This window comes from Syngnathus scovelli, chromosome 17 (genome assembly GCF_024217435.2).
Source record: "Syngnathus scovelli strain Florida chromosome 17, RoL_Ssco_1.2, whole genome shotgun sequence".
In the NCBI taxonomy this organism is placed as follows: domain Eukaryota; kingdom Metazoa; phylum Chordata; class Actinopteri; order Syngnathiformes; family Syngnathidae; genus Syngnathus; species Syngnathus scovelli.
In genome coordinates, this window is record NC_090863.1 from 2,310,675 (window position 1) to 2,320,674 (window position 10,000).

Sequence of the window (10,000 nt, forward strand, 5' to 3'; positions counted from 1 at the left end):
GTTTAATTTGGGGATTCATTATTTCCTGCTTGGTTTCAACATCTTACATTCTCAAATATGTCATTTGATATATAATCATGGTTTTCAAATTTGATTAAAAAATAGTTGTTACATTCTGCAGGTGCAAAGAACAAAAATAAGCAGCCCAGTGAGCATTACCTTTTTAGTCAACAAAAGCTAGTTTTATTGATTTTATATGCAATATGAAATTCAATTTAAACATAAGGTAATTGGAAGTGGGGGGGGGCAGATAAAACCACCAAATGTGTCAACTGGCACTTTTTTATGATCACCCATAGCAACAAATGTAAAACAGATGCTGTGATATCCGATTTCAGAGCAAGTGTGACAGTGTCAGCGTTAACGAGGAAATGCATTCGACATGGCCATGTGTCATGTTACACACATTACATGTATGGATGTATAAAACCTGGAATGAGTGTGGGAACAAGACTAAGAGGGAAATAGTATTTCAAATGTTGCCAACCTTAGGCGTAGTTTTAGCATAACACTGCACTTAGTAATTATAGGAGGAAAAAAAAAATACAATTTCAATTCCAAAACAATCACTCCAAGATTAAATGCTAACATATTTGACATCAACTTACAGACAATTGAACCCTACATGGAGACGAGGGACTCGAAGCACTCGAGGATTCATTTCCTTGCTTAAATTGATAATGCAAGATTGAACCCCAACAACTACACTCAAGCACACATCACCAGCTCAGTGGCCTAGTAGTAGAGTGTCCACCCTGAGACTGGAAGGTTGTGGGTTCAAACCCCAGCCGGGTCATACCAAAGACTATAAAAATGGGACCCATTGCCTCCCTGCTTGGCACTCAGCATTAAGGGTTGGAATTGGGGGGTTAGATCACAAAATGATTCCCGAGCGCGGCACCGCTGCTGCTCACTGCTCCCCTCTCCCCCAGGGGATGGATCAAAATCACATGGGGATGGGTTAAATGCAGAGGACAAATTTCACCACACCTAGATGTGTGTGTGACGATGATCATTGGGGGGACTTTATCTATTTTTAGACATCTTCCCCTGGCTCCCGGTAATCCAAACGTTATCTGACCTCTACCGGCACATTGGCCATCTTCGTATCGTAACCCGAGCTGGCTTATACAAATGGGATTGAATGAAACACTCCTCCCACGGTTAAGCAACTCCGTGAACATTAAGCTCAGAACATTGAATAATATTCGCGTGGCTGTGCTCCAAAGGGGCCAAAGTGACAAAGCGGATTGAGAATGCTTTGCTAGTTAATTTGTTGTGATTGACTGACTGCTCGCTCAGCAGCACAGCACACAGGTGTCAACTTTTCTCGCCCTCAAAGTACGTTGTGTTGTTTTCTTGTCCGGTTTCATCGCTGGGACGCAGCGAGCCAACGCATGCGGACAGCTCTTCTCATTGGTGGAATGGACCTGGCCGAATCACCGAGCAAGTTCGGTCAGAGCGCTGTCAGAGACCCGCTACGCTTTTGCGAGCAATCTCACTCGACAAGTCATTTCTTTACTTGATTTATTCCGCTCTTTGCCTGCTCCCCCCCCAACCTGAATGCGTTTGTTGACGAAAATTCATTTTACACAAATATGCAGAAGCACACAGCGGCCTCGTTGCACCCTTCTCTTGCAGATGGAATACATGTCCCAACTTGAGCTTGTCCATGTGTCATTTTGTGGGGAGGTGGAAAATGAGTGCAAAAAGTGAGCAAATGTCAAAGAAAGGGAGTAACTTTGGACAGGGTGACCTCATTTCCGAGTCTGGAGGACTGACTGCTGTGTTGTTTTGCTCTATTTGTGTGAACGGGATGGATGGATGGATGGATGGATGGATGGATGGATGGATGGATGGATGGATGGATGGATGGATGGATGGATGGATGGATGGATGGATGGATGGATGGATGGATGGATGGATGGATGGATGGATGGATGGATGGATGGATGGATGGATGGATGGATGGATGGATGGATGGATGGATGGATGGATGGATGGATGGATGGATGGATGGATGGATGGATGGATGGATGGATGGATGGATGGATGGATGGATGGATGGATGGATGGATGGATGGATGGATGGATGGATGGATGGATGGATGGATGGATGGATGGATGGATGGATGGATGGATGGATGGATGGATGGATGGATGGATGGATGGCTATGAGCCAGCTGAAGTTTTTGACAGAAGCCGTCAACATTGACACACTTCCCGTCACATAATGTGCACACGTAAAAAAAAAAAAAACTTTGGACGTCCAGGTGGGCAAAGTCGGAGTTCTCAATCGGGATTGACTTCAACAACATACAGTAGGGTAACGTCAATAAAAGCTAGGCGGGATCTTTTGAGATAACCAAAACTACATTCTTCATATTCACAAGTCATTCTGATATCTGCAAATCGTGTTTTCTTCTTTCAAAGCATTCTGTCTTGTCAGTATTTGAATGAGCACGTGTGAATAACACAAGATCTCGCTCCGTTCACTACGGCTTGCTACGACACTATGAAATTGTTGCAACGTTTAACTATGGCGGCATAGAAACAGAGCGTGAATGCTGCTCTGTGCTTGTGCACAGGTATGCAAGAGAGAGAGAGAGAGAGAAAGATTTGACTCCTTTCTTTTGTGGAAGCTTGGTTTGTTGATGGTGACAGAGCAAACAAAGCAGTCAAGCTTACTGCTCGGAGCACCTCAGCAGAATGGAAGATGACCCGCTGCCGTCTGGGCCAGTCAAAGAAACAAGAGCTCACATTGGGGTGCGGTTAAAGTACACAGTGTGAGCTGGGAGTTTGAACGCTGGAAGAAAAGCAGCTGGAAGGTTGGTTTAGGCAAAGGGAAAAGTCAAGCCACTGAGTCAAAAGAACATCAATTGTTAGCCCAATGGCCTGTCATTATTGAATATTTTTGGAAAACAAGGTTCAACCTTTGCGTCTGTCTTACTGTATCCCACATGGCCCAGAATCTACACAGAGATAAAGAATCAATTTTTAGCAAGCACATAAATATGTATTTTTTCTATTCCAATATTATGACAGTAAGTTGAAAACAGCTTAGACAATTATTAAATTAGGCTAGTTTTTTTATTATTATTCAGAGCAAGAATTTGTAGACATCTTGGCGCTATTGTCTTTTTAAAAGGAAAGTCAACTTTTTTTTTTAATATGTACCACCAGTAATCTAAACATGGCATTCTGATTAATATCATGTTTGTGTAATATGAACTAGGCATCAAAATCCACCTGTTTGTATCCATCTCAGGGGCGGCCATTTTGCCACTTGCTGTTTACTGAAAATGACATCACGTTATTTCTCACAACCCTACTAAATTTGAATGACAAAAGTATTACAAGTAATAAACTAAGTAATACAAAGTAAGGTTTCAAAATGGTGACATCAAAATATCTATCTGGAAACACTGTGGGCGTCGCCACTGATTGTGTCAATCAAACAGCACTCCGATGACATGGAAAAATGGATGCTACTTCATCCATTATCTTTTTTATGGCTCATACGACATGTTTGAAAATAGATCGGCTTGAAGCAGCCGGTGGCTGGAATATGTCCCACTAGATTTTAGTGACAGGGGGCACTCATGCCGGGTCCCAAGCGCATCGTCCTTTTAGCCCCGCCCGCCCGCCCGCCCCCTCAAAACATTTTGGAAACTAAACTTTCGAGTTTTAATACTTTTTGCAACCGTAGAGAGCTCTGTAATCGAAAATTCCTCAAAGGTACTTTCAATTAAATAGCACAAAACACCCAAGTACACCACTCCAGTCTCCACTCAACCTCATTCTTTTCACGCAAATAAGCAAAGGTTTGTTTTGAAATGGAGACGCCTGCTGCTGCATAAGTAAAGTCCTCAGTCCAGTCCTTTGATTGAATCCCGCTTGATGTCTCTTTGCTGCATCCACGGTAAGCCATTCCAAAGTTAAAACTTCAATCAATCAGCGCTTGAATCCACATCATCAAGTAAGAGTGATGTTAAATATTGGATTAACTCTGACCAGAGGGGATTTAAAAGAGTGGGGAAAAAAAACAACTCTCTCACTTATCAGTTGATAGTGAGGCCATATCTCTCAATCTAAATTCAGTCATCCTTCGCCCCTGATCCTGAAGCATCATCATTTTTCAAAGCCGTATGATAAATATTTGATCATAAATGAACAAGGCAATGGCTGCCTCCAAAGTGAGAGTGTTGTGTATTCCGTCCTTTCATGCTCCTTGTGTATGTTCTCAATCTGCTCTCATCACTAGTGAGTCACATCAAAAGTCAGATCTGAAAACAGGCCTGACACAAGGCAAGCACTGTTATGCCAAAGCGTATGCGTGCCAAGCTGTCTATTTTCAAGTCAGGTCAGGACAAGCTCGCGCTTTCTCGCCTTTCTTTGTCACCGCCACTCAGCAAAATGTAATATACACACTGACGACGTAGAGAGAGAGGTAGAAAGGCCAGCAAAGGGGGGGGGGGGGGGGGGGGGGGTTTGAGAAACAAAAAACACAACTTCTTACGCAGGCCACCACCATGGCTCATGAAGCAAATGTCATCTCCGGCCTAGAGCCACAACAGTGTGGCCATTGAACAGTGAGCAGGCCTACGAGCACCAGCTGTGCCCTTACTTACTAAAAAAAAATTTTTTAAAAATCGAAAAAAGTTGAACTTTGTGGGAAGTTGTACTGCCCTTTCAGGATGTCTGCGGTCGGTGCACCAAAATAATGACAACATAAGAATTCATTTGAGGTGATATGTAAGGAAAGTAGCATCATGATGGCGGAAAACACCATCTCGTCATTTGATGGAGTTACCCCAATAATTATTTGTAATTAATTTATTGTAATTTTCGGACTATAAGTCGCGTTTTTCAAAATTCAAAAATCCATGATGTAGTGAAACCGCGATAAAGGAACTGCGATGTAGCAAGGGATTTTGACCTGCAAGTGACGTCAGCAGCGCAGCGGTTGTTTACATAAGACCAAGGATTCTATCACAGGATGACGAAGATGACGAAGGGCTCCACGTTTGAAGGATTTAATGATTTGGAGTGACACAAGGTTTGAAAAACGTATTTATGTTATAGTTATTTGATATATTTTATTTCGTGTAGCAACTTGTATATGTTTTTATCGTTACAGTTCAGTAGTTGTTGGCTCGTTGAACTCTTGTTTTGTTAAATAGCCGTTTACCTAACCCACGTGTTTCCTGGTACTTTAACGCTACAATATAGTTGTATACTAGATCTGTGCGGCGCGCACGCGGCGTTGTTGACATAAAGGACGGGGAATTTGATCGATGGATTTAATGATTAGGAGTGACACAGATGGTTTGATAATATTGTTGTTATATGATAGTTATTTGAAATATACTTAATATATCGTTATATGGGTCTGTGGAATAATTAGAAATGCAACTTACAAGTCCGACGTCAGCGGCGCATATGTGGCGCATAAGCGGCATTGTTTACATAAAAGACGATCAATGGATTTAATGAATTGGAGTGAGTTTGATGAACATGTTATTTATGTAATACTTATTTGAATAACTCTGAATGTTACTCAGGCCCGTTCTCAGCTCCTCGTTTGTGTGTATGTCACGTTAGCATACCGTATCGTTTAGCCTGTTGTTGCTGGTTCATGTCTGTTCTTGGTGTTGGATTTTGACAAATAAATTTGCCCCAATAGTGCGACTTATACTCCGGTGCGACTTATATATGTTTTTTTTCACTGTATTGTGCATTTTATGGCTGGTGCGACTTATACTCCGGTGCGACTTATAGTACAAAAATTACGGTATATTCTATTTTAAGGTGGCAGCACCTCAATAAGACGTCTAAAGGAAATGACCATACAGCCAAACGGCAACTACATCAAGCCCAGTTCAGAAGTAACACAATTCAAACCAGACGGCAACTCTGTGACAAAGTGGAACACTCATTTGCGACTCTCAGTGCAAATGCTTGCCGAGCATTTTAAATATTAGCTTGGATTTGGTCATTTGTGGGTGATGAAGCCTTTTAGCCACACGCCTAAAGCATTTGCAATCAAAAGGCTGCCATGCCAGAGTTTCTTTATGACGGGTAAATGTGCCAAGGAATGTTGGTGTTTTTCGCTCAGTGTGCCTCCACCTAATCCCTCTTTCAATAGCGACCTGAAAGAGATTCTTCTTTGACACATACACACAAAAAAGCGAAAAAGGAAATTCTGCTCTGCTGAACTTTGAGTTCTTTCGCTCAGTGTTTCCCCTCTGTGTTTATGTGCACTTTGACTTGAAGGTTTTAGATGTTTTTTTTTCTTTTTTCTTCTGTCATTTGCAAGGTGATTTTGTGTTTTGCAAAGGTTTGCTCCTCGCTGCCGCTCTTATCCTTAGATTTTGCTCGACACGCCTGCCTTTTTCAGATGAAAATAATTCTACTTTAGATTCCCCTCAGTATCAAAGTGTTTGAAGTCTTGCCATTCTTATTTGACTCCTCGTTCTTGTCAACCACCCACCTGCATGCAAGGCATCTTATCGTTTTGTGACAAAAACAAGCCCTCCTTATGAATTATTAATAGAAGTCGTCAAATTGGTGGGAATAGTTTTCCTTCTGTTTCACCGCACCGGATTAAGATTTCCAAACGCATCCTGGCGGCTGCTTGCTGCAGAGAAGAAATGTAATTATCAGATGTAGTCAGCCATGTGATTTCTAATTGAATGCTGGAAGAGCAAATGAACGACTAAGTTTGAAAATTCAACAGGAGAAAGTTTTATCACAGCTCATCTTCCCAATATAAACAGAATGTCCTTTCCTTGATTAGCAAAAAAAAAAAAAAAAAAAAAAAAAGGGGGGGGGGGGGGGAATGTAGCTTTCATGAATGACTGGGATGTGGTAATGGGAGCGGGACAAAGCTTCTCGCTCACTGGAAAGAGTCATTAGAAAGTGCTGGCCCGAGCTGAAAGCTTCGACGGTTTCTCCTCTCTGAGGGGAGTTAAGGCCTGAGAAGCAGCGAGGGAACGCTAAAAGGGAGGCCGCATGGAGACAGACGGGCAGGCCAATGGCTCTGACAAAAAGCCTAGACTGGAAGACGGCAAGGCTGGCTGTTGGTGGGCACAATCCCAGAGAGGATGTTGAGACGCTGAAGGAAGCCGCCATTTGGTTTGGTGGAATTGTGAAACGTGCATATGCAAATCATTCATTCCAGCTGGATTTGGGGGTAGAAAGAACAATTGTTCAGCAGAAATATCTATCTATCGAGCCATCTATCCATCAATCCACCATCTACCTAGATAGAGAGATAGAGAGATAGAGAGATAGAGAGATAGAGAGATAGAGAGAGAGAGAGAGAGAGAGATAGAGAGATAGAGAGATAGAGAGATAGAGAGATAGAGAGATAGAGAGATAGAGAGATAGAGAGATAGAGAGATAGAGAGATAGATAGATAGATAGATAGATAGATAGATAGATAGATAGATAGATAGATAGATAGATAGATAGATAGAGATAGAGATAGAGATAGAGATAGAGATAGAGATAGAGAGAGAGAGAGAGAGAGAGAGAGAGAGAGAGAGATAGCTGGCAAGATTGCAAAAAGTAGTGCTTTTTCAAACCAAGAAAGTCCAATCATTTCTCACAGCATGCTAAAGTGCCACTCTTCAGTTGTTCAGCAATCACAGCTAAAAGGTCCACCGATTTAATGAATTGAAGTATTTAAGTTGCAGAGACACGAGAGATGGGAAAAAATCAAAGGAAAAACACTCCTTGACATATGGTGATTGGCTCTGCTGTCCAATTGGAAAGTCATTTCCCCAAAAAAGAGGAAGGAAGCCTGGCAACAAGCTAAAATAAGTGTGATAAATCATCTCCATTTATTTTGGCAAAAGCTCTCAGGAATTGCCAGTGGATCCCTCGCTCCACCAGTGACTTCACTGCCAAGAGCGTGACGACGTCTGACGCAAAAGTACTATTAAAATACATCTCACTCGCCATATCAACCGCTATAATTAAGCGCTACTTCTCGCTACTTTGCCACCACCTACCAAGCCCCAACTCTCATCCAGCTGTGAGAAGGAGGAGTAATAAAAACTATATAGAAGATTGCTGGACTTGAATACGTGACTCAAGGCCAGCGCTCGTCTGACATCATGTAGCCAGCCTCTCGCTGCGTTACAAAGCCCACCGTTGTACGCCCCCCCCCCCCCATCCCCTCCCGCCACCCTTCCCACACTCAAATCGTGCTCACTGGCATCAGTCATCAGACAAAAAGAACACTGTTAATTAATTTCAGATCTATCAGCAAGCATGAAGCCAAGGCAGAGCAGAGCAGGCACGTTAGATCTTGCTCTACTTTGTGGTGAGGTGGACAAAGAGAAGAACACCGCAAGTTGTGCTTGTTTTCACAGATTGACATTAGAAGACGCAGGGCGTGGTTTGGCTTTTATCTCAGCCGTGCGCCCCACTGCGTCTGTGTAACGGGTGTGCTGTGTTTAGACAACTTCTGGAGACATTGTGTGCATTAAGCTTTCGACACGCCCAGACTGGAGATGTTCTGTGGATGTGTCAACTTCTCTCCTCAAAGCTGCATCAAAACATCCAGAGTTTTACAATACCAAACGTATCTCTAAAGCCTTTTGATAAATGTTGTGCAAAACTGTATGTATATAAAAAATATTTTCAGCTCCTTAAAAATCATTTTTAAATAAATAAAAATAGCATTGTATATATATATATATATATATATATATATATATATATATATATATATATATATATATATATATATATATATATATATATATATATATATATATATATATATATATATATATATATATATATATATATCCATCCATCCATCCATTTTCGGAACTGCTTAGTCCCCACAGGGGTTGCGGCTGTGCTGGAGCCTATCCCGGCCGTCAACGGGCAGTAGGCGGGGGACACCCTCAATCGCAGGGCACACAGAGACAAACAACCATTTGCACTCGCACTCACACCTAGGGACAATTTGGAGTGCTCAATCGGCCTACCAAGCATGTTTTTGGTGAAAAAAAAATTTACATCTTATTACAGCATGTGCATAGTTTTCAAAAAGTACACATGCACATGGTTGTCTAAATCAAATATTCTGTAAGCAATATTTCAGGGTAATGGATTCACATAATTTTGCTGTCATTTAATTGGATGTAAACTATTAATGTAGGCAATTAGTGAATAAACATTTTTTTTGTGCGGTTCTCATTAGTCCTTGTTTTTCACTATTCCCAGCAGGAATTGGTCCCTATCGCCCACAAATGATGTATGCCATTTAAATGAAAGATGGCATCCACAATTAAGTGTCATCATTTTGCTCATTGTCCCCAAATGAGTCATCACGTTGTACAAGTTAAATGTACAAGGCCAGTTAATGCTGAAATTGTAATATGGGGACCAGGAAAACATTTTCTCCTCATTATCTGACTGCTCTGCAGGGCTTGTGTTCATCATCAGTAACTGCAGAAACCAAATCAATAAATATTGATAAGTGCTTTCAGTCCATGGTTTCCTCCATTAGACGTGACATGAGATAAGTAATATTAAATTGAGCTTCTCAAGAGCAAAAAACTGACCTACATTACAGTACACGCATAAATATATTAACACATTAGCTTTGAACGAGAGTGCAGCGTTTCCACGGTAACAGCCAGTGACACCAGTTCAAAAAAAAAATGTCCGGCCATAACGAGGCCTGTGTTTTGCTGCTTGTTCTTTTGCCACAGAACAACATCACGTCAGAGTAGCATCAAAGTCTACTTTGGGTGAGAAACAGAGGCGGAGGTAGAGGAAGGAGCTTGCCAGGAGTTACAGCCTATGTTCACTACTACTTTGAAAAAATGCTCAAGAAAAAAAATAAAATAAAATGAGCGTTCCTAAGTTGAGGGGAAAAAAAAAAAAAAAAACATTTACTTTGGAGACATTTTGGGGACTCTTATTATGGCACGTGTCTCAATGCAGCACGTTAGCTTCCCTTTCCCAACTGCAG

General features: G+C 41.6%; 1 protein-coding gene across 1 annotated transcript in view; it reads right to left on the reverse strand.

Moving 5' to 3' along the window:
* The window catches only part of LOC137839604 (glypican-1-like), a 30,783-nt gene that overhangs the window by 5,594 nt on the left and 15,189 nt on the right, over positions 1–10,000 (reverse strand). The window lies entirely within an intron of this gene.